The sequence below is a fragment of the Macrobrachium nipponense genome, chromosome 7, assembly GCF_015104395.2.
Source record: "Macrobrachium nipponense isolate FS-2020 chromosome 7, ASM1510439v2, whole genome shotgun sequence".
Classification (NCBI taxonomy): domain Eukaryota; kingdom Metazoa; phylum Arthropoda; class Malacostraca; order Decapoda; family Palaemonidae; genus Macrobrachium; species Macrobrachium nipponense.
Window position 1 is genome coordinate 114,591,827 of NC_061109.1, and position 25,174 is coordinate 114,617,000.

At 35.9% G+C, this 25,174-nt stretch overlaps 1 long non-coding RNA gene across 1 annotated transcript in view; it reads right to left on the minus strand.

The window, feature by feature from the left end:
• Positions 1-25,174, minus strand: part of LOC135217421 (uncharacterized) — a 293,265-nt gene that overhangs the window by 60,820 nt on the left and 207,271 nt on the right. The window lies entirely within an intron of this gene.

Consider the following 25,174-nt stretch of genomic DNA (forward strand, 5'->3'; position numbering starts at 1 on the left):
CATATATATACATAGATATATATATATATATATTAAATTATATCTGTACAGTGAGAATAGAGCAAAGCTGAGACCAGAAAGACATCCAATGAAATATATGTAGGAGACACCTGTTCAGAAAAGACACTTGAACAAGAAAAAGAAGATTACGAAGAGCAAGAGGAAGCAGAAGAGGGTACCGATCAATTAGGGAATTCCAACCTGAGAGAAAAAGAGAAGAGAAACGCCATTGCCAAAAGATGAACGTCGAGTAGGGTCAGTGTTATGAGATGATATCCGTCACTGCAAAGATGAATGGACTGAGACACAGAGGAAAGAAACTTGCTACTGTCTCCGAAAATCTATTAAATTCCCAATGATGATGAAGAGTTTCTGAGAATACCACTAAGAGACTTCGAAACAGTCCTCAACATGACAATTACCTTACACAGAGATAGACAGAAATCCGTTTTCATATAACAGACACCACAAACATGGGAATAATCGGTCGTCTGTTACAAAGATTCTTCATAAGAAAGTTATGTTAGTCTTACCAGACCACTGAGCTAATTAACAGCTCTCCTACGGCAGGCCCGAAGGATTAAATATTTTTACGTGGCTAGGATCCAAATGGTTACTTAGCTACGGGACCTACAGCTTATTCACGGATCCGAACCACATCGATAAATGAAATTCTATCAACAGAAACAAATTCCTCTGACTCCTCGTTGGCAGAGCGGGGAATCGAACCCAGACCCTGACAGGATAATGAGTCATACGACTCAGTTCATGATTCAGTACAGATCACAAGCAAGCTAAATTAAGAACCCAGCAGCAAGATCCATTGTGAACAGTTCAAGATTCTCCCCGGAAACAAGAAATCTGCATTTGATTCATTACGCTCCCCTCAATTTCGAACCAAGCAGGCAAACGCTAGTTTTGGATAAGATTCATTCAGGTCTTCAACAGTGTCGTTTCGTATATGAGGAACCTTTACCTGAAGGTCCTTTAAATATACTCCGAGTATATCTAAAGGACCTTGCTTTACCTAATGTACGGCATTTCAATTATCGGCATTCTAACCCACCAGCAGACTACCATGTGACAAAACAAGCTGCCACGTGTGATAAGATCGCTCAGTGCGATTTGACAGAGTTTTAACATAGGATGGATATGGAGGTCGATAGCCTGATATAAATGGTGTATAATTTGGAAGCGTTAGTTAACAGTATAGGGATACCGACGAAGCTCGCCATACATCTAGGTGGAACAAGTATTGATTCGAATTTCGAGGATAATGCCATACTGTATGGATTTCGCTAGAGAATGAGAGCAAAAGAGGTGTGTGGCAAAGCTAGTGTAGAAGTGTGGCAAAGACGCACTGCTAATTTACCTGCGTTTAAGTATATAGAGGCTGATTTTGAGAAGCTCTTTGACACAAAGGTCCGCCACTGATTCAGGTGTTCCAGGATGAACGTGGCAAGTATCGCGGTCATATTACCTTTGTAACCATCCTCTATTGAGGAAAAGGCTTTACCGAATAATGAATTAATACGCACATATGCAACAGGGCAAAACCACGACTCTTAAGAGGCGAAATTAAACCAAATTATCGAAATACAGAGAATATACGTTTAAATGAAAATAAAATCCAAAGTCTAAACGTCTCAAGCAATTACAAGGAAACCGTTTTCTTCTCTCAGCTCAAAGCCTTCACCGGAATATCTGCTGTAACTATGGCAACTTCGACTATACTCGCAATTCCCAGTTCCGGAGACCTCCCCCTCCCCTCGCCCTTTCTACTTGAGATAGAAGAAGGGAAGGTGGGAAGTTTCTGAATAGTGCCATAAAGGGTGAAGACAAAATCGTGAAACTTTTGAGTCTTATTCGACGACAAAGTTTGTCATAATATCCTACTGAATTTGTCATTTCTTTTCCTATTGTGTCCCAGCAAAGAATATTATTGAGGCACCGCAGTAACTTACACGATCACATCGAAATTGGGCTTGTCCTAATCAAGGTGATGACATTAATATGGTTTCGTCATTATTCCTGTAGTGATTTAGCGTTCAAATCTGACTATACATGCATTTACCATCTACCTAAAGTATCTATCCAAACTATAATCATGATTATTATTACCCATGCATAAAACCAAAGTACACCGCCATAATGACTTCTTAATCACCAAATGCATCTAATACTAACTCAACTCTATATCATCTCACATCCAAAAACACAATGTAAATTTAAACGTGCATTCATGTCGGAAAAAAAAAGGCGCAGATAAAGAAATCAATGGCAGTACTCTATTACGAAAGCGGAGTGACCAGCATTTCCAAATCCTCTCCCAACCGTAGCCACCAGCGTCACTGTCCCCTTCCAACCCGGCAATAAAGAACCCTTGTTGCCAGGCACTTGGGCAACGCACAGAACTCCCCAAACATGCAAATAGCTTCCCCGACGCACTTTACAAATATCCATAAATTTTCTCTCACCAGATGGCATTTAACGAAGGTAGCTACTGCAAGGGCGCCCTCCAACATTCACCCTAAGTCACGTAAAGAACGCATTAGGTGATAAGAGTTTTGCAAGACCAAAGGGAAAGAAATAAGCAAAAATAGGAAAATAAAAAATGGGAAATGTTTTGTAGCACAATGAAGGGCTTTCTTTTTTTACCAGTCATGCAATCATACTAATTTTCCGCGTTTTCATGAATACGTATCATTTATTTGATAGCTGTGCTATATTTTTAAGAACGCAGTCATTCCGGAATATGAAGACGCATTTATTTCTCCTCTCTCTCTCTCTCTCTCTCTCTCTCTCTCTCTCTCTCTCTCTCTCTCTCTCTCTCTCTCAGTTAGAGAGGTGTTATTCAATTTAAGGCTTAAAGCAGTGTCAGAATTAGAGCCTCACTGTATGATCACACACACACACACACACACACACACACACACATTAATACCTTGTCCGACTCTGTTTTTAAGTTTTAATTCGAATGCCAGAATAAAAATGGATGAGCTTTACGCATAATCCAGCATTGTTTTCGATCCAATGGGAAAGGAAAGCGGAGGTCTGACTTGCACTTTTTGTGGAACAGGCTAAAACTGTCAAATAAACAAACATACCGACAACTGTGCATAAAAAATAAAGTATTACGTTATGGGAGTCCATTTATCACTAAGGATTGTGGAGGGATTGGGCGAAAAGTACAATAGTACAGACTGCGATAAGCCACAAACGCCGCTCATTGAAGCCAACCCGGAAAACGATCTGAATAAAATAAGCGAAAGGCTATCCTGGATAGAAGAACCAAACACTTACAAAGAGCGTATGAAAATGTTAGAAGTCGAGTTCATCCAACATATTTCATACTTTTGCGCACTTTACATGTTTCTGTTCGATTTTTAAAGTTTAGGCAGCTTCGTTTACGGTTGGTGACCAAACAGAGCGAACCTCCAAAGGAGTCGCTGACACATTTACCCTTGACTACTAAATCGAAGATGCACTTCCTATGCTGAAAAAATAGTCACCTCAAAACAACATTATCTATTGCCTTAATCATGTATGCTAAATTTTTCAATAAATCCATCACAACCCTCTCTAAATGACTCACGCTTGGAAAACTCACTTCATAAACACACCGCAGAACATACACCATAGCAGCCTCCACCACTTCCCTTGCATTAACAATCTAGCCTCCATCACTTCACTTGTATTAACAATCTAGCCTCCACCACTTCGAAGCTTCACTTCCATTCCTCAGCTTTCCGCAGAGCTCCCGCGGTCTTCCTTACCTCATGTATAACACAACTTGACTTCTTTAGCACTATCACCATCCGCTAAATTGCCTTCTAAGCACTTAGGAGTCAACCACTTACATTTTTCCACAGTCCACACCGATACTCTTCACTCTTCCTCCATACACCCCACTTACCCTCATCACTTCAACCTTGCTGATTGTTCACTTGCGTGATCTGCAATTCCACTAGACTGATCAGGTTTACTGCAAACGTCAGTGACTCCACTTTTCATTCCCAAACTGCATCGGTTTTCCCTGAAAGTATTTACACGAGTGTTTAACTACCAAGAACCTTTCACATATTCTAATTTGGTACCTTCATTCACCCGTTAACAGGACTGCCTAATGGTTGCTGAAAAGTGTCAATCTGACCCTGAAAGTAACGCTAAAATGTGTATCTACGTGTAAAATAATTATTTCCGTCATGTACAATTAACTCTTTACTGAAAGATCTAATCTTAAATCTTGCGACGGTAATCGAGTCAAAATTAAGCACTCGGACGATTATCTCTGCACCACCCAGCAGAATTTAGTATGGTGAGAACGCGTGCTTATTTCTGCACAATTCAGGCAATATATTAAAGTGAGAAATATATATATATATATATATATATATATATATATATATATATATATATCAACCTAAAATTTTCAGTTTCTTCCTAAAACAGACACAAAGTGGCAATATATATATATATATATATATATATATATATATATATATATATATATATATATATATATATATATATATATATATATATATATCTCAACCTAAAATTTTCAGTTTCTTCCTAAAACAGGACACAAAGTGGCAATATATATATATATATATATATATATATATATATATATATATATCTATATAATATATATATATATATATATATATATCAACCTAAAATTTCCAGTTTCTTCCTAAAACAGACACAAAGTGGCAATCTCTTCTTTTTACTCTTCAGAAAAACTTATTCTTGAGACTTCGAAGTTGCATGAAATTACACCCCACTTCAAAACTTAGGCACAATCTTATATATGATCACGGAGGCATGATGCCAAGAATGCAAATTAGCCTCGATTACCACTCTGGGGTGAGGACAACCTCCAGCTTCATTCGAGATTTTTCGGAAATTTTCGACGACCTTCACCTTTTGGCGGAAGAACAATATAAATATTCCGTCCCACTTCCCGGTATACAAATCCCCGAGATGTATACTATAGTAGATTCACATCACCCGTGAAATGATGTCTATGCCAGTCCCTTACGAAGCTCCTGATTGGCTGTTGATAAGCCAATCACAGGGCTGGAAACTCTCTCAGTCTCTCTCGAGAGAGTTCACATAGGCAAGATGTATGCTTCACCTCTTCTGAGGGATACTTTGAAAGACATATCCCTCACGAGAGGTGGAACATGCATCCTGCCTATGTGAACTCTCGGGAGAGACAGAGTTTCCAGCACTGTGGTTGGCTTATCAACAGCCAATCGGGAGCGTCGTAACGGACTGGCCTAGACACCAAATGCACGGGTGATGTGAATCTAGTATTGCACCAGCCCCTAGGTTAGGTTAGGTTAGGTTGGGTTGGGTTGGGTTGGGTTAGGTTATGTTATGCTATTGCAATAAACTATCCGAGAAGTAATTCGGGTGTGGAAAACAGAGATTATTTTCAAGAAGATTCTATGGTCAGTTTTCAAGATATGGCGTCCCGCTTTTTCAGAGATGGGACGGTGCTTGGTTACAGTTCGGGAATGTGCTTTCGGAATATGCATCAGTGAAATTTTGCTACACTCCAAAGTATGACAAGACATAAAGTGCAAATTTATATAAAGCATCCATATTCACGATGGATACAATAAACTTCCTCCCTTGTAATACTCACAGCCTCTGGTTAACACAGCGTTATACGATGTTAGCAAAGTATTTTATGGCGTAATAAAAAAATTTAAAAAAGTTGGACGAAAAATACATAAATGCATCGTTAATCCAATTACTTGACACGGCCTGTAAAACTGTAAAACAATGTTTCGCAAAACCGGGGGAAAAAAAATTAGCAATTTCTACACGACATCAGACACCAATAGCGAATATCAAACCGAGTGGATACACCGAGTGGTTGCTTTCATTTGTGTGCATCGTTGCGAATTCTCTGGACCAAGCAGATGAATGAAGACTGAATTTGTTTGTTTCTGTTTCAAAATATAACTGGATTCATTTCTATTAATAAATCTTCTTCTTGAGAACTTGAACGAAGTCTAAACAAAACGTAATATTCGCAATTGTTTCCTAGGTATTGCGGCGTTTGGTACCTCTCTTCAAAATTGTTTTAATTACTGGGAATAAACATCTGACATTGTAGTTTGCAGTGTAAACAGTTAATACATTAAATCCCCGGTGAGGATGAGTGCGGGATCTACACAAAATCAGCGAATAAATGTCTACTTTTAGTACATTGCAGAAGAAAAATTAAGAAATTCATTTAACAAGAGTAAATACGACTATCAGATCTGTGAGCTGGCAACAGAAAAAGCTCAAAAGTCAAAAGATGAATTAAAGAAGAGACTGCTGAATAAAGCTGCTAGTTTCCTACAATCCTGGGAGATAAAGCGAGGTAACTTAACGGCTGCGGCTGCGATAATCAAGTTAAACGCATAAAAGCATCCAGAGAGCTGAGAGTTGTTAAGAACACTCTTGGTTAATTTTCTTGCCACTTTATTGGCCATTTTCATTACATAAGAAAATAAGTCTAATGGCAAATAAGGTGAAATGTACATTAGAAACGCGGTGTAAAGTATGCATTAGATTCCTTACGTTATGTAGTGTACAAAAAGGAAACTCCAATTACACTTTTTTTTTTTTTTTGAGCAATTCTAAAGAGGGGAGGGCTAAATGTACGGCAAATTATGGCCCCGCGCCCGCGAGGTAACTTTTAATCTTGTAATTAGAGGTCGGAAAAAAAAGAAAAAAAGAAAAACGAGAGAATCAGCATTTAAACAGAATCGTTTTAACTGCACCCAGCTTCCCCTTCGGGACCAAAGAGGATGGCAGCCTTTATGAAAGTTCCCGAAGTTATGCGTCGAGTTTTATGGACCTACAAACTTTGCCTATCTAATTAAGACTCCAGGTGAACGATCTATTTCGTAGGGCGCAACAAAGGCAATACGGTATTTATTACCGAGAGGAATAGGGGTTGGGACAAATTAAGCTTAGCCATTAGTGCTCTCGTATTTTCTGCGTATGGAAATGCATTGCGAACAATTTCCTGTCGGTAATATGTAGATAACAAATTGTTCATTCTAAAAACCACTGGAACACTAGAAATAATGTATGCTGTACGTGGGGTGCTTCTATAATCTTTCACAATTATTTTCAGTGATTTACACAAAATAAAAATAAAGATTGCTATAAGTCCTGTAGACTGAGTATTGGTGAACTAAGCAACCTGACGAAATTTCATTCAAACTATGCACACAATCACAAGGAGTAAGTTTATTTGATTGACTTTCAATGGAAGATTCCACAGAGTCGAGTGCCTACATATGAAATAGAAAATTGAAACACAGAAGAAATAAAATATGTCATGAACACATCAAGACAAACCAACAAACATCTTGCATCTTTTCAATGACCATCATGTATGGCCTGGAGAGGTTCCGCTCAGCGGAAGACGCCATCCATCCGTCATGTTCACTGCTTAAGAGACGAGACAGGCGGGTAAAAGCTGTCTTGGATAAATTTGACACAATCTAAAACTGACAGCTACCCTGAACTGCTGTGCCTAAGCATCGCCTACAGTCTTTTGAGCTCGTTTCGATTTCCATCAAGGAATTTATGCTTGGCATTATTTTTTGGATATAAATATTGGGACCGAGTTATGAATGTCATATTACTAAACACAGCTTGGCAGCCAGGAATCTGAACTTTTCATAGTTATTAAGGTTAAGAGTACACAGCACAGGCATTAAGCATAGAAATGTCCTAGCATCTATTAGGACTGATTGCACCAGGTTTCCTCCTTGAAATGCCTATCACTGTCAATTATTAATCGTAAACTTTGCCCGTTCCATCTTTTCACAGTTACTAAGATGAAGAGTACACACACAAGCGTAAAGCATAGAAATGTCCTAGATTCTATTAGGACTGATTCCACCAGATTTCCTCCTTAAAATGTAACACCTATTACTGTCAATTAATCCTAAATTTAGCCCGTTCCATCGGAGGCCTCCACAAATAAATGACTCATGGAGACAGATTTTTAACTGGATGACAACTTTGAAGCGCACAATACACAATATATAACGCAAATGTTTATCAGTTAATGATGAAGCAACAATCTAAGCTGAAGCGTCATTTCAAATCCCCTTCTGTTCTGTAACAATAAAATTTCTTTATCTAAGTTTGCCGAGTTTGCTTCCCCTTCATGTTATTCGTTGCTCTTCCTCACTGGTTTCCGCTTTCCTTATCATGGAACTTCTTTTCTCCCTCTTCCACGTCTTATTTTTCAGTGTCCTTCATTATCGCGTTTCTTTATATCTGCAACTTTTAATTGGGAGTTGATTGAAAGTTGAAAGAACTGTAATCAGTTTTTCATATCAGAGATTATTTCATTTCCTTGGTAAATTAAACAAGGAAAACTTCCCCTTAAGGTGGAGAACACAACACGATTGAAGAATGACCAAAATATTACGTTGCTCTCTCTTCAAATTAACATCTGACATAACATGACCAGTGTACATTTAATAACGTTATGTAAAACGACCCAATTTTTACTATGGAAAATATTTTCCACTTTAGTTCAAGGGGAATGAGGGTTAATTACTTTCATTGCTATAAGTTTAAATCTTAAAATAACTAATATTTCATTTTTGCATGATTTGCTTTAACGAAATCCTTGACTTAACCAGCTAGAGCGCTTTCTCCGGAGAAGTGACAGAATATCAGTCAAATTTCTATATTTTGCTTATTCGAACTGTTCTGGACCACCTGCGTGGTTGCTGAAAGTTGTAATTAAAACCCAACAAGCACCAATTAGCATTATACTTTTTTACTTAATGATAATTCCAGTTACACGTTTGTAGTCGTAGTGTAGTTCCTAAAGAAATGCGAATCATGAAGTGACATGAAAGACACGAGCACAGAAACATGACTGAAGAAGTGATCTACGTACATATTTCCGAATTGCGCACACAATTAACAAGTGTTAACAGAGTCGTTAAATAATTCATAGGAACCTTAGTCGTAGTGAAGGATATGCTCGCACTTCCACGCTCGAAGAAAATTTCTTTGATCCATTCCGCACTTCCGTTTCGAAAAATCCTTTTCCCGAGTATTTCTCGTGTTGCAAAACCGAAGAGCAGGGTTCTTAACTTAATTTTGATCTTTCAAACTAGTTTTCGTTGCTCTTTTTATCTATTTTTTCTACGCAACAAAAAAAAGTCAATAAATTTAATTTGCTGAAACATGGCTAATGCTATTATTCTATTTCAGAGCCCTCTGTGTTGCTACAGTCCTTCGACCAGTCTATCGAAAAAATGCTAACGTGATTTTTTTCGTCTCCCTTGCAGTGGATCACGGCATTCAATTTATTTATGTGTGAAAACGGCCTCCTTCTATAAGCTCCTTGTTTCAAAGAACAACAGGACGCCATTATAAGATATCAGAAAGTTCTTGTCACAACACCATTAGCAGACATGCCGAAAGAATAAATAAAAAATTTCAAGCAACCCTGTCATTGAACTTAGCATCATTACTTGCTAACGATACAAGAGTTCCCTAAAGAACATGGTTTATAAGCAGACTCCTTTTTTTTTTTTTTTTTTTTTTTTTTTTTTTTTTTTAAGACAAACGAGAAGACAGGAAAGCAGAGGACGATGGAATATGGAAGTGTTTTCAGGCTAATCTCATTGGCATTCAACAGTTTTGTAGTAAATGAAGAGCAACTGCCCTTAAGCAACGGTTTAAAATAGCCAAACAGGCTCGTGACCATGAGGCTCTATAAACTGAAGTAAGAAAACTCAAGGAAAACCCTTAATATTTTGGAATAACTGAATGAAAAGAAATCTCCCGCTCCGTAAGAATAGCTACGGCACCTGGCTTTGATGAACATAAGACGAGAATTAGACTAAGTAGTTTATTTAAAAAAAAAAACACTATTTTACTAACATTAGCCCTACTTCGCAAATAGTCTTTCATTCTCGTCCATTAAAAAAAAAATGGGTGACTTTAATATCTTACTTACCCACATTCTCTTACAAACAGTTTTCTTGCGCTATTTCTCTTTCAAACACCAATGTCAAAGAGCTGTTATATAATATATATATATATATATATATATCTATATATATATATATATAATATATATATATATATATATATAAAGGGGGGGGGGGTGTTTGTGGAAACCTCCTATGCAAGTCATGACGTTCGGAATGGATCCATAGAAGTGCATAAGCATCGTGAATAATAATAATAATAATAATAATAATAATAATAATAATAATAATAATAATAATAAAACAAAAGCTGAAACGGAGGCGTTTTCAACGCCTGAATGATTAGATTTTTTTTCCTAAGCCTGTTTTTACTTCGCTCCCTTTTTCCTCCTCCTCCTCCTCCTCCTCTCATTTCCTCGGGTACCGAATTCTACTTCACCTTCGATCCGTTTACCTCCAACATATAGCGTCTCTTGCCCTCAAGCGGCCCCTTTGATCTTTCCCCTTGCTATTCCTTCCCATTACTCTCCCCTCTTCTCTTTGCCTCGACTGATACCATTGCTTTATTCTCCCTCTTCCTCTCTCTCTCTCTCTCTCTCTCTCTCTCTCTTTTTTATTTGTTCATCACACTATCTAAAAGTGCAAAAATATATAAATATATATTTTATAAATAATATAAAATATATATATATATATATATATATATATATATATATATATATATATATATATATATATAACACATACACACACGAGAAAACACACACACTTAGATACACAGTTCAACTCATCTCATCTTTATACTGATGAAGCCAAACTATATTATAAAGAGAACTTAACAGTAACCGAAGTCTTCTGTATGTGATAACTGAGTGTCGTCGAGTTTTGTCCACCAAGCACAGGAATAATTAAGAGGAAAATCGCCCTTACAATGTGTACAAATAGACTGTGACTGCTAACTCAGTTGTCCAGGAAATAAACCGTAACCTTAAAACTTGCGCGTGCACAAAAAAAATATACCTTCAATTTTTCTTTGACTCCCAGCCAATATTCGTATCGCTGACCTTTGAAGCAACAGATCTTCGTCGGAGCACAATGACGAACAAATAAATATCCGGGGGAAAAAGGTATCCCTGATATTCCAGAGTACAAAAGGAAAGGCCAATTATCCTAATCAGCAAGCTCACCTAATTCAAAAGAAAAGTTTTTTCGTGTCATCCTCCCTCCAGAAAGAGCCGTAATCTAACAACAACGAACGCCGCTGACAACACCGAACTTCTGTCTACAAAGTTCCAAACGCCGAGAGATAAGAAATGCAGCACCAGAGTCGACGTCAGACTAAAAGAAAGAGAGAAATTCCTGGTACATCCGGTCCACCGATATGAATGGATTCTATTGAGGGAATTCCTCGACAAAAAGAGCTTTTGATCATTCGATGCGAAGGGACGTTTTTGCCGAAATTCCCAGATAAAAGACCCTCCTCCGCACACGGGAGAGAAAAAAAAAGTGCATTCCACAGATTGAAAGTTTACGAAAATTCGTCATGAACATATAAGCCAGCTTTTCAGAGCACTGTATTTATTATATCATCAAATCTAATGTGATACGGCCAAGTTGTATATACTGTGATATACCGCAGCAAAAACGGAACAGGAATAAGTTAAAATTTTGAAGTAAATTGTACTCTTATGAAAATCAAAATCAATATTTTACGTACGGACTGATAGACTTTTACCAACCAAAGTGTGTGTGTGTGTGTGTGTGTATGTGTATGTATATATATATATAAATATATATATATATATATATATATATATATATATATATATACTATATATATATATATATATATTTACACACACTATACATACACACACGTACACGCACATATTGGAGTAGCGATAGTGAAAGGAGGATATTATGATTGCTTAAATGTATTTGTATATATATATATATATGATATTATATATATTATATATATATCTATATATATATATTATATATATATATATATATATATATATATATATATATATATATATATATATATATAATATATATATATATACAAATACATTTAAGCAATCATAATATCCTCCTTTCACTATCGCTACTCCAATATGTGCGTGTACGTGTGTGTATGTATATAGTGTGTGTAAATATATATATATATATATATATATATATATATATATATATATTATACATATATATATATATATATATATATATATATATATATATATATATATATATATATATATAAATAATCATAATATCCTCCTTTGACTATCGTTACTGGGGCAATTACTTGCCAATATTTCCGTCATTAACACTCCACTGATACACCTGACGTATTGATAAATTCAGTCAAGGTCGCGCAGCCAGGCCAATCAGGCACAGGTGGCATTTTCTACCTGTGCATTTGTTCTTGCAACATTCCAATACGAATCACTCCTCACTTTTCCAGACCAGAAGTGATTTTTTACCTTTTCCATAGAAAGGAATCATGCATCATCCAATATATTTCCTCGTCAAGCAAAAGCTCAGATATGATGGAATTTTTTCAGTGGGCCGTTTTCACTGAACTGACTCAAATGAAATGGACTGAAATATGTTTATGCCTTTATTTCCAGGAAAGATGTGATCACTTTCAAAGCGTCACTGACAGACGGTTAATTTTTTATATATATATGTTCATATATATATATATATATCATATATATATATATACTACCTACATATATTTTGTATATAATGCAGGTCGTTTTGCAAAGCAAATCTTTTTTTTTTTTGTGGGTCGCCTATAAACTTATACTGACGGACAAACTAGGTGTTGGGTTACTAAAAATAATTACATAAATAACCAAAAAGAAAAATGTCACAAATAACTTAGTCTCAGTTTACATAATAAAGTGTTAAATATTTGAAATCATACCAAAGGAGAGAGAGAGAGAGAGAGAGAGAGAGAGAGAGAGAGAGAGAGAGAGAGAGAGAGAGAGAGAGAGAGAGAGAGTTGTTTTATGGCCAAGTCACACAAGCCCAACGTAAAGAAGACTTGGAACAGGGCGCCAACAGATATTTGCTTTAAAAGATGAAAATGGAAATATGAACATAAGAGGTTGCGTGATAAAAATAGCTGAAGATTTCTATACAATGTTGTACAACAGATATATAGGAAATAACTTTGTCAATGAAAATAAGGAAACAGCTGAGCCGGTACCAAAATAACAGTAGGAGACGCAAAGAAAGCAGGAAAAGGCAGGAAAAGAAACAAAGCAGCAGGAGAAGATGGTCTAACAGTTGATTTAATAATAGATGGAGGAGATTTCATAATAGTAAAATTCGCTGAACTTCACACAAAATATTTGCAAGAATGCTCTATACCTACTGCTTGGAAAAACTTCATTATATTAATTCACAAAAAGGGATACACAAAAGACCTGAAAAAAATTACCCCCCAATAAGTTTACTCACAGCAATATATAAAATATTTACAAAGATCATATTAGTCCGAATAGAGGGAGCAGGCAGGTTTTGGAAGCGGGTATTCAACAACTGACCATATCCATGTAATTAACCAGTTAAAAGAAAATTCAACAAGTATGACAAACCACTATGTATGGCATTTATAGATAAGTGAGAAAGATTTCGATTCTGTCAAAACTTCAGCAATAATGAAAGCCCTTCAAAATCAAGGAATAGATGAATCTTATGTTAAAACACTTGAAGATATCTGTACGGGTAGTACAGCAATCCTAAAACTACCTAAAGACAGTGAAAAATCTCAGATTTAGAAAGGAGTTAGACAGGGAGACCCCATCTCTCCTATATTATTCACAGCGTACCTAGAAGTAGTTTGTAAGAATTTAGATTGGGAAAATGCACGAATTAACATTAATAGGGCAAACCTTAACAACTTAATATTTGCAGATGACATAGTTCTACTCAGTGAATCAGGGGAGGAATTACAAAAGATGATAGCTATGGAAAGAATAATGATGGGAATATCACTATTATATGCCCCTACACACTTGGAAACATTGTTTGGAAACAATGTTTGGAAACGGCTTCCAAACAGTTTGGAAACTGTTTCCGAAAACTTGATTCCAAACAGTTTGGAAACATTTTTCAAACTGTTTGGAAACAGTTTGCAAATTATTTGTAAACTACTTCCAAACAATGTTTCCTGCCACACCTCAGTTGTGGTCATGCCTGTGATGAGTGTAGAGGTTGCTGCAGCAGCGTCTGCATTTTACTTGGCACTTTTGATGGAGTCAAGGGAGGTCAAGAACAAGAGAAAGATATGGGTGTAGGAATTTTTTTGAAAAAGGACCATATGGTGATTTGCTTTTGGCAGAACTGAAATTGGATGGTGGACGTTTCACGAATTTTTTTCGGATGTGCTCAAGTGACTTTGAACTACTTTACGGATGGTGGCTCCCAGTATATCTCGAAAGGATACAAAATACAGAAAGGCTATTACACTGAGGTATTTTGCAAGTGGAGATTCCTTTACGAGCCTCATTCTTTGGAGAACTTCCACTTCTTTTCAGTGAAGTCAGTTTCACATGTTCTCTCCTGAATTGTACTTTGATGGCTTTTATCTTCTTTTCTGTATCACTTAACAGTTATAGAAAGTTTATCAGCTATCCCCGTCAAGGCATCCATCTTTTTAATTCTATTTTTGTAATCCACATTTGTTACATCCCACAATGTTGGGGATGAATGCAGCAATAAATAGTTCTAGAGTTTTCTCAGCAGACCACATGTAGGTACTCGAGTAGGTACTAATTCATCGTTGCCTCGGCCGCACACACACACACACACACACACAGGCAGTGTTTCCCCTTCTGGATGGGAAACAGTAATTCGTGAAATGGTGTTTGGAAATGGTTTGCAAACAGTTTGAAAACAGTTTCCAAACTGTTTGGGAACAGTTTGTAAGCAGTTTGGAAACACTGTTTGCGTACAGTTTGGAAACAGTTTCCAAGCTGTTTGGAAACCGTTTCCAAACATTGTTTCCAAACAATGTTTCCAAGTGTGTACGGGCTAAATTTAAGAGACAGAAAAAGAGCAACATGGATACGAGACTAAACTAAAGTAGAGGATATTCTAACAAGTAAGAAAAAGAAATGGACGTGGGTAGGACATAATATAATGAGATTGTCAGATATTAGATGGACGAAAAGAATAATAGAATGGGTCCCTAGAGATTGCAAACGAAGCAGGGGAAGGAAGAGAAGACGATGGATTGACGAGCTAAGAAAATTTGGGGTATTCTATTTATCTATATATCTATCTATCTATATATATTTGTATTTGATATATGTTTGATATATAATATATATATATATATATATATATACAGATAGATACATGCAATACGATACATACATGTATATTTAAACACACACACACACACACACACACACACATATATATATATATATATATATATATATATATATATATAGTCTCAGTAATTGGGCGGCTACTTGGAAATCTTAGCTTGATGATAAATAACAGTGCCAAGACCAGGAAGAACATTCTTTATTTAACGAGCTTTCGAGGTTCAAAACCTCATCTTCAGGCTGAAAAAATGACAGGGATGAGAAATCACTAAAAATTACATTAAAATGAATTGTCTTATTAAAAAGCTTCAGTAAAAACATAAAATAAAACACGAAACATTACATGCATACTAAAAATTACGATAAAACTAAAACAAAACGCAAAACATACAAAAACAGAATAAAAATGAAATAATATGGAAAGGTAAACAAACTACCCTCAAAAATAAAATGGCTAACGACCCACTTTGTGTACCTACTATGAAACTATATGATCGCTAGTTGAATACCGGACGAGTTGTTGTTCAATTCCGTTTTCATTTCTTAATAAACAGCGACTCTGAAATTAAAAGGTCCAGTCTATTTGAGCAAAAAGACAGTACTCTAAAATCTAGGTGAGTGAAAGGATGGTCCTGTGCTAAACTGTGTTCCCTTATGGCAGAAAAAGGTGGTTTAGAAAGAGGAAACCTAGTTCTAACGGAAAGAACACCTCTGTGTTCCAAAATTCTGTGCCTAAGCCAGCGGGAAACTGGATCCCACGTATCGCAGACCACACTGCGAACAGGTAAACAAGTAAACGACACTCGAATTAAGGTCCACAGGAAGAGCAGGCTTCTCCCTCAAAAAAGATCCTACAGTAAAAGGGTTAGTAAAAACAAACCGGAAACTAACTTGAGGAAAACTGTGCTTAAGTATTTCTTGTAACTTTTTTCGTACCAAGTAGCTACTATGACCAAGGAAAGGCAATTTAATATACTTTACAACATCTTTACTAGCAGTACTGTACACCGGTCTGGGACAAAATTTCTCATCTAGAAAATTTTTCAGAACTTTATAAAAGACAAATACGGGATAAGAATTTTCGGAAAAATAATTCTGGAGGAAGACCATGTCTTGATGAAATAAATTAAAATCACAGCAGACATTGTAAGCTCTATTTATCATAGTACGTATTGAATTAATTTTTTAAACAACTTTGGTGAAAAACTAAGATAATTTAATCCCAAGCCAGTAAAAAAAAAGTACTTTTCCTATAAACGGAAGTCTCAAATTTACCTCTATTTCTGTGTACCTGAACATCTAAAAATGACAACATATTATCCTGTTCTGTCTCACAAGTAAAAGTAATATTAGGATGACGAGAATTAAAATATTCAAAAAATAAATCCACGTGTGAACGTTCCTTAAAAAAACACAAGGAAAGTGTCATCCACGTACCTACGATAATACAACGGTTTGAAAGCAACAGGGCATTCAGACATCCAAATCTTTTCACAATAACCCATGAAACAATTTGCATATACAGGTCCAAGGGAATTTCCCATAGCAACTCCATCTATTTGATTATATAATTACCATCAAAAGTAAAAATGCCATCAGTTGTAGCCAATTGTAATAATTTTCGCAAATCTACTTTACTAAGTCCAAAAGTTGTTAAGTGGTTTTCACATATATTATTACGAATAATGTCAGTAGTTTCTTTTAATGGGATATTCGTGAAAAGAGAGGTTACATCAAAACTAGCCATTACAACATCTTGGTTAAAATCGAAAGAACACAATTTTTTGACAAACTTGGAAGAATTTGGGACATTAAACTCACTAAAAGTTAAAGGTTTTAAAACTGGAACCAGAAACTTTGACAAGTAATAGCTAAAAGTGCCAATTGAGGAAATAATGGGTCTCAGTGGGTTTCCTATTTTATGAACCTTAGGTAGACCATACATGTGATTTCTCATCCCTGTAATTTTTTCAGCCTGAAGATGAGGTTTTGAACCTCGAAAGCTCGTTAAATAAAGAATGTTCTTCCTGGTCTTGGCACTGTTATTTATCATCAAGCTATATATATATATATATATATATATATATATATATATATATATATATATATATATATCAACCGAGAGGTTATCTGAGTCCTATCATGAACCCGGTTTCCTTTCAACCTCTCGTTTTTACTTTGATGAAGACCAGACTGCAGAATGATAATAATGATAAAAAAGATTCAATAACTTCCGAGGATCGTCATCTAATACAGAGTGCGTGCTATGAGCCCACTTTCAATTACCTGCAAGTGGCTTACTTCACTTGAGGGAAAAAAAGAAAAAAAAAACCATCAGAAGTTTTGGGGACTCGATGAGCCTTCAGGGTTACGTGCCCCGAACTCGAAACGTTCCTTCAGTCGTTGGCGCAAGGCTTAAGAGAGTAAATCCACACTAGGAGGTAATCTGTATCGTGCCTCCATCATTCGCCTTTTAACCCCAATACCTGTTTACATCAAGAATAATATAGCAGCGGTGCTGAGAGGATAAATATATAAACCATTTTTGTAGAGCATGACTGGGTTTTTAAAATTACGGTATGAAATATCAACTTTCCAAAAGTTACTTTTCTCATCCACGAGGAAATATTTCCTCCCGTAAATATCCATTCCGCCTTTTTGGTAGGACCAAAAGTTTCTAAATTTCCTTCCCTCCGCTCAAATACTTATGGCCCTTGTAATTCATTTGAACATTCATCAACAGCTCGAGCACGACAAGAAAGATTATTTTCTCCACGGTCCAAGTTGGAAATGGAAATGAGGAGACGCAAAATAGATATTGGCCTCATAACCAAACTTTTGACCCACTGACTTAAAATCACTGTAACTATTCATTTATGTTATTTGTGCTCGCCTAGCAATTCGGTAGTCCCGAGTTCAATTCCTCGCTCTGCCAACGTGGAATCAGAGAAATTTATTTCTGGTGATTAGAAATTAATTTCTAGATATAATGTGGTTCGGATCCCACAATAAGCTGTAGGTCCCGTTGCTAGGTAAGCAATTGGTTCCTAGCCACGTAAAAATGTCTAATCCTTCGGGCCAGCCCTAGGAGAGCTGTTGATCAGCTCAGTGGTCTGGTCAAACTAAGATAGACTTAGTCTAACATTTTTTGTCATCCTGATATTGTTTCCAAATAAGCGATAGCAAACATTATGCAGTCACTCAAGGGTATCCTGGTAAGGTTCAAAGAAGCTTTAAAACTGAAATAACTCTCATGGTCTAAGGGGAATTAGTCAACTATACCACTGAAAACGTGATTCGTGAAAGTCAATCCCCATCTATGCAATACTTTCTGTAACTTACAAAAACTTAGCTTGTTTGTCCTATTCTTGGAACCCTAAATTTAGACTTTATTATGAACGAAAACTGTACCCCATTTACTCTTTGCATGTTCCCTTTTATGATGTTATTTCACTACTTCCACTTTGTAACGTAGATTCCCTAATACTCTCTCTCTCTCTCTCTCTCTCTCTCTCTCTCTCTCTCTCTCTCTCTCTCTCTTGCTAAAGGGAAATGGAGAACGTTGTAGTACGAAAGAGTGAAAGAGGAAATGAAAGTCACCCCATGGGCATCGCTGCAGAAGGTATTTTCAAAAAAAGCGTCGACTGAGAAACTCGACACTTGTGGGTACATTTCTTCCGCGTCTCTGATGTCTTTGGTGTGTCTCACTTGCCTCAAAAGGGCACACAGGCTGGAAGTAATATTCTTCCGCATTTTATCTGAGGAGAAAAAGGAAAGATAGGGAAGAGCATAACAACATAGAAATGAGCATCAGGTGTGTTGCCCACAAAAGTAAAGGTGTTGAAAAGGAAAATACTTTTGAATTTTTATATAAGGTTAAACATAAAAAAAAAAATCAGAGGAACTCTTAAAATAAATTTAGATGCGCCCTGAGCGTTAATGGTTACCTGAAAATGTAGTTGCTAAAATAATATTCTTTAGAATTTTCAAAGAGGGGAAAAAGACATCTTGATGAAATTGTGATGAACTCCATGTATAAATAGATCTGACACATGAAGACATTCTCTAACACATTGGGAATGTATAAGAAGTGTGCTCTTAACAATGATTATTTGGTAATAAGTAAACTTACGATGTGTTAACAGTGAGAAATCCTTTCCTCATACTTATGGGACCTGCGAATATCTAAAGATACTTTGATACATTATTCATCTCACTTTTTTTTTTAACTTCGAAGTGAGTTTGAAAATATATTGCATATCTCTGGGCATAAGGAGACTGCTACTTATAAATGCTATACAATAATTAAGGAGACTGCTACTTATAAATGCTATACAATAATTAAGGAGACTGCTACTTATAAATGCTATGCAATAATTAAGGAGACTGCTACTTATAAATGCTATACAATAATTAAGGAGACTGCTACTTATAAATGCTATACAATGATTAAGGAGACTGCTACTTATAAATGCTATACAATAATTAAGGAGACTGCCACTTATAAATGCTATACAATAATTGAGGAGACTGCTACTTATAAATGCTATACAATAATTAAGGAGACTGCTACTTATAAATAATACATAATTAAAACTAATAGGATGCTGTCCCAACAAATGCCGCAATTTCATAACAACTCAACTGAAAAAATCAGGAAACAACCACAAGTTACCAAAAGCTTCCTTTGTTCATTTTCCACTAATAACGAAGAGTGTCCTGCCTTTGAGATCCAAATTTTATTACAAAAGAGGCCTAAAGGTTGGAGTGAAGGATTTGGTTGAGGGATACTGGTCCCTTAGGCCTAACGGAAAAACAGTATTAACCTTATTCAACTCCGGGATTGCTCACTCACTCTTGCTTCACTTCACGGACGGTATCTTATTTTCGTTTTTTACACTTATTTTCTCTTTTATTATTATTATTATTATTATTATTATTATTATTATTATAATTATATAATATTTTTTTGTGTAGTAGTAGTAGTAGTAGTAGTAGTATTAGTAGTAGTATTAGTAGTAGTAGTAGTAGTAGTAGTAAAAGGGAGAACAAGTGTAAAAAAAGGAAGCTACCCAAAACCTAACGGCAGAATTCTTCATAATAAAACTGTATTGCTATCCCGACTCATATAACAACCTACCACTTTTGCCCCACTACTTAAGAAGCTTTGTACTTCAGAAGATCCAAGATCCCAGAATAAAATGACTGAAGGCGCATTTCGTCGTTTATAAAAGAAAAGAAAAGGAAGTCAGAATAATTATGCATTCAGTTAATATTAAATGAAAATAACCTAAGAGAAAAACAATAACAATAGCAGCCACAAATTCTTTTTCACAATAACGAAATCATAGTTGTCTGGGCTAGCTCTCTCTCTCTCTCTCTCTCTCTCATATCTCTCTCTCTTCTCTCTCTCTCTCTCTCTCTCTCTCTCTCTCTCTCTCTCTCTCTCTCTCTCTCTCTCTCTCTCTCTCTCTCTCTCTCTCTGCTACCAAAGAAAATAGCGAACATAAGGTGCAAAAAACTCCTTTCTCGACCATAGCCTTAGAAAGTCAACAAAGAGGCTATAAAGAAATAAGAATCAAGGATAGGCAAAACAGAGAGACGGGAAAGGAGAAAATGCCCTAGGTAATGGGAAAGAAGCCCTACGGAAAAAGGGAAAGCACTTTTAATTAGCCCTCCGTTATAACTCCTAAGCCTTTCTGAATTACATAAAATAGGAAAGAAAAAAATTAAAGGTCGCGAAAAAAAAAAGAACAAAGCGAGGAGGCTTCGAAAAAGAGCCCGGAGATTTTTCGACGGAGCTTCAAAGCCGTGCTCAAGGATGACGACGAATCAAAGCAAACGAAATATTTTGAAAATAGTCTAAAACATTCATGATACCTGCTCTTGATGATGACAACAATCGCCAAGGTCAAATATGTCAAAGGCAATATGATAAAAGATGAACACCTTTATTTAATCCATCTATTCACTCGCCTTCACTTATTTACCTTATATACCTTTTCACTTATACGTTTTGTTTCAGTTACAAATACTGGTCCATTAATTCAACTTTTCAGTGGCATACAACGTTCCATTTGCCAGCCATTACTTTCAGGCCTTTCCAGCAAAAAATGTACATCATTCCATTCAGCGGCCCCTTCTATCATTCTCTTTCATCCGTTAGTTATAACCACCTATTTGTCTATTCATCTATCCTTTCTTTCATTATTCAAGACGTGTCATTATTCTATTTACTTAATATTTATTTTCTTCCATTTGATCAATACCTTATGCTACATTTTGCCTTTAGATTCCCTTCTGAATTTGTTTACATAACTCAGAAATTCTGAGATGGAGAATTCCGGCAAAATTCGATGGAAAATTCTACCTATTTGAAACACGACCCTTCTTATGGCCTATGGGAATAGGAGAGTGAGCTGGAGTTGGCCCTACGGCACCCAGCGGGAGACAAGGAATACCGTGCAGGGGAAAAAATGAGGGAAGAAATGAAAGAAACTGTGAGACGAAAAAAAAGCAAAAGCTCTTGTTGTTTTAGGTCCTATGTTGTTTCTATCTAACCTTCATTTGCTGCCGTGTTTAATTATTCTTATTCCGCAGGAAAGGTTTCAAAAGGAATATTCTTAATCATAATTAGATTTCCCCTTTTCAAAGATGAACAACATTATTCATTATGGATATTAAAAAAAAAAAAAAAAAAAGAGAAAGACCAAAACTACGTGACAGTTAAATATAAAGCATTTAATTATTTAATTGTTGTCTATGTATTCCCCGCCAAATTCCATGAGAATATAAAGGAACCTTTAAATCTAAACACCAGAAGTTGTTCACATGGACAAAATATTTCCTAATATTTGTACAATGTTTTACAGAACGCAGCTTTTAAGGAGCAAGATGAGATACAAATGTGAATGGGATACTTTATAGTGATGTTTAAATTAACAAAATTCAATAACAGACAAATTATCAAAATAGATTTATGAGAAGAGATACTGCTGCAGGTTTTACATGTGAAAAGTTTTCGACCTATATATGTCACCTAACCAATCACATTTCCCTCATATTCCCTCTTTCTAAGATCCCTACTTTTCTTGTATTTCACTTTCGAGTCTACCTCACCCTAAGCTTCTGTGATGTCATCATAAAGGCTCCTCCAGAAGGGCATAAGACACAGCAAATGTCTCCGGAAACTACGGGGTTATGAGAGCACACACCCAACAGTCGTACCGTATGGGGTTTTTATGGTTATCTCTCCCAACACGAGAGAATTTGTTTCTTAGCAGGACTGCTGGAACCCGGACAGGATGTATGCTTCTTCTGAGGTACCTTTATTGCTGCTTCATTATTAATGGCATCATGGTCTCATCGTGTATAATAAGGTAATGCGTTCCCGTGCTCGGGTCGCTATCGTATTTTTCTGTAAGCTATATTAGTCTTCTCTCTCTCTCTCTCTCTCTCTCTCTCTCTCTCTCTCTCTCTCTCTCTCTCTCTCTCTCTCTCTCTCTCTCGTTAAGTTTCAACAAGCTCATCAGTATCATGTATATGGTTACTGCAAACGTCTTCCTTTCTTTTTATGGCTCTAGAGACACTTGTTCAGCTCTTGTCTTTGGAAAGACAGAGAGAGGCTGGAAGCAACCAGAAGAGAAGCAGACTAATTAAGACTAGCATAGACTTTTTCTGGCCTTCTTTTCGGGTTCTCCGTTTTCCCGCTAGTTTATTTTCATTTCAGCTTTATGGATGTATCCTTTAGGCAGTATGAAGGTGGAACAAAAACAGAAAATCGACTATAATATCCATTAGAAGTTTTTATCTAAAGCAATGTTGCTGTTTGTGGTATAGGAACTTTACTGTTAAGGTGTCCAGTATGAAAGTAGATTATAACACTGTGGCCATGATGCTATATAGCAGTGGATATACCCAGTTTTCAATAAATAGCTTAGCTTGTAGCTAATCTCATTACTCTTACGAACAGCACTGCAGCTTCAGCGATAAAAGCTCTCTTAATCCTTCATTTTCATTATCATTATCATCAGCTTCAATTTCCTGCGTGCATATAGTCGATATTTAAGAAAAAAATATCCCCCTTAGTTAACTTCTGATAATCGCTTTATTCTGCCCAGTCGTCGAAGTAAACGTAGAGGAGAAACAACGTTTTGTTAGTAGGAAAAAATGGAAAAAAGATTTTATGCTTTACGTTCGGCTCAAGTTAATGAAATAAAACACATCTATTGACACTCATATTGAAAAGGGGAAACAGAAATATACGCTGATAGCAACACCGATATTTAAAGTAATACAGGTGACGTTACAAAAGAAGAATTAAGCGGAGCAGTGTTTCCGTGATGGTTACTAATGAAAATACTTGTCAACCTCAACAGATTCAAGCAATGAGAGACATAAAGATCGATACGGTGAAAAGTGAGTCTGAGGTTAAATAAAGAAAGTATTAATACCTGTTTCGTGAAGACGTATAGAACTTGACAAAATGGAGGCAAATTTTTTTCTAGTAGAATATTGCATCTGAAAATTGGCAGTTACACTTTATCTATATACATCCAGTCAGATATTAGTGAAAGCCTCAATTATAAAACTGTTAATTTGCCTAAAAAAGTAATTGCGTATTATATTTCAGTAATTCATATGAGTTCAATTTTCAATTTTTCTTACTGGAAGCCGGAACTGCCGGTTCATTTGTTAATCTCAGGTCATTTAGTGTCCTATTTACCATATCTAATTAACATTACTAAACATTACTCTATACATAGATACATATACATATACATAATATATATATATATATATTATATATATATATTATATATAATGCCACTATATATATTATATATATATAATAATATATTAATATTATATATATATGATATATATATATATATTATACTATATATATATATATATATATATATATATATATATATAATCCTAATATAATATATAGAAAGATAGATATAAAATAACACTACTCTTGATATGCTCGTCTTTCAATGCTTGGTGATGTTACGCTGCATTTTCATTCAAAATTCAATAGTTTTGCGAATTTTCCTGAAAACTGTAAGATTCTCGCCAAGGGGGCGACGGAAAATAGGACCTCGCTAGAGTAAACAAATCTCCGAACGAATTCAAAAAGAGTTTTGCTGTTATAAACAAAGATGGAGACTTTCAGACACTCAAGAATCAAATAGAAATCTAAAACCGACATTTGTCGAGACTTTAAATAACGCATACGATCTGAAGACGAAGAAGCAAAGTGGAAATAAAAAAACGTTAACGAGAAATTCTAAAAAGCGGACAACAACAACAACTACTACTACTGTGAACTCGGAACAAAGAAACAAAGAAGGAAAACCTCAGAGGTTGAGAAATTCTGTTAAACTTACAAACACGAATTTATATCATTCAAAGACCCTGATTTTACAGAGGCAATTAGAATTTAGATTTATCACACTTTTGTTGTTTTCCAAGAATAACTGACTGTAGGGGAAAATGGGTAAAAAATACATCAATATATAGAACATCAAAATGTAGACTTTTTCTCTTCTACAGTTCTTGTATCTCGGTGAATATGGTTAATTCCAGCGATACTTGCGAGGAAATTTTAATGTCATGCTAATACTGAGCTCGCTCTATCCAGGTAATGAATTACTTACTAAAGCTGGTTCACTTAAGGTAGATTCTTGGATGAGCCCTATTCTTACGAGACGTTTGTTTGGCGGCCGCTGATTGGCTGGTACCGGGAGGTAGGCAGCTCCCAGCCAATCAGCGGCCGCCAAACTAACGTCTCGTAGGCATAGGGCTCATCCAAGGATCTACCTT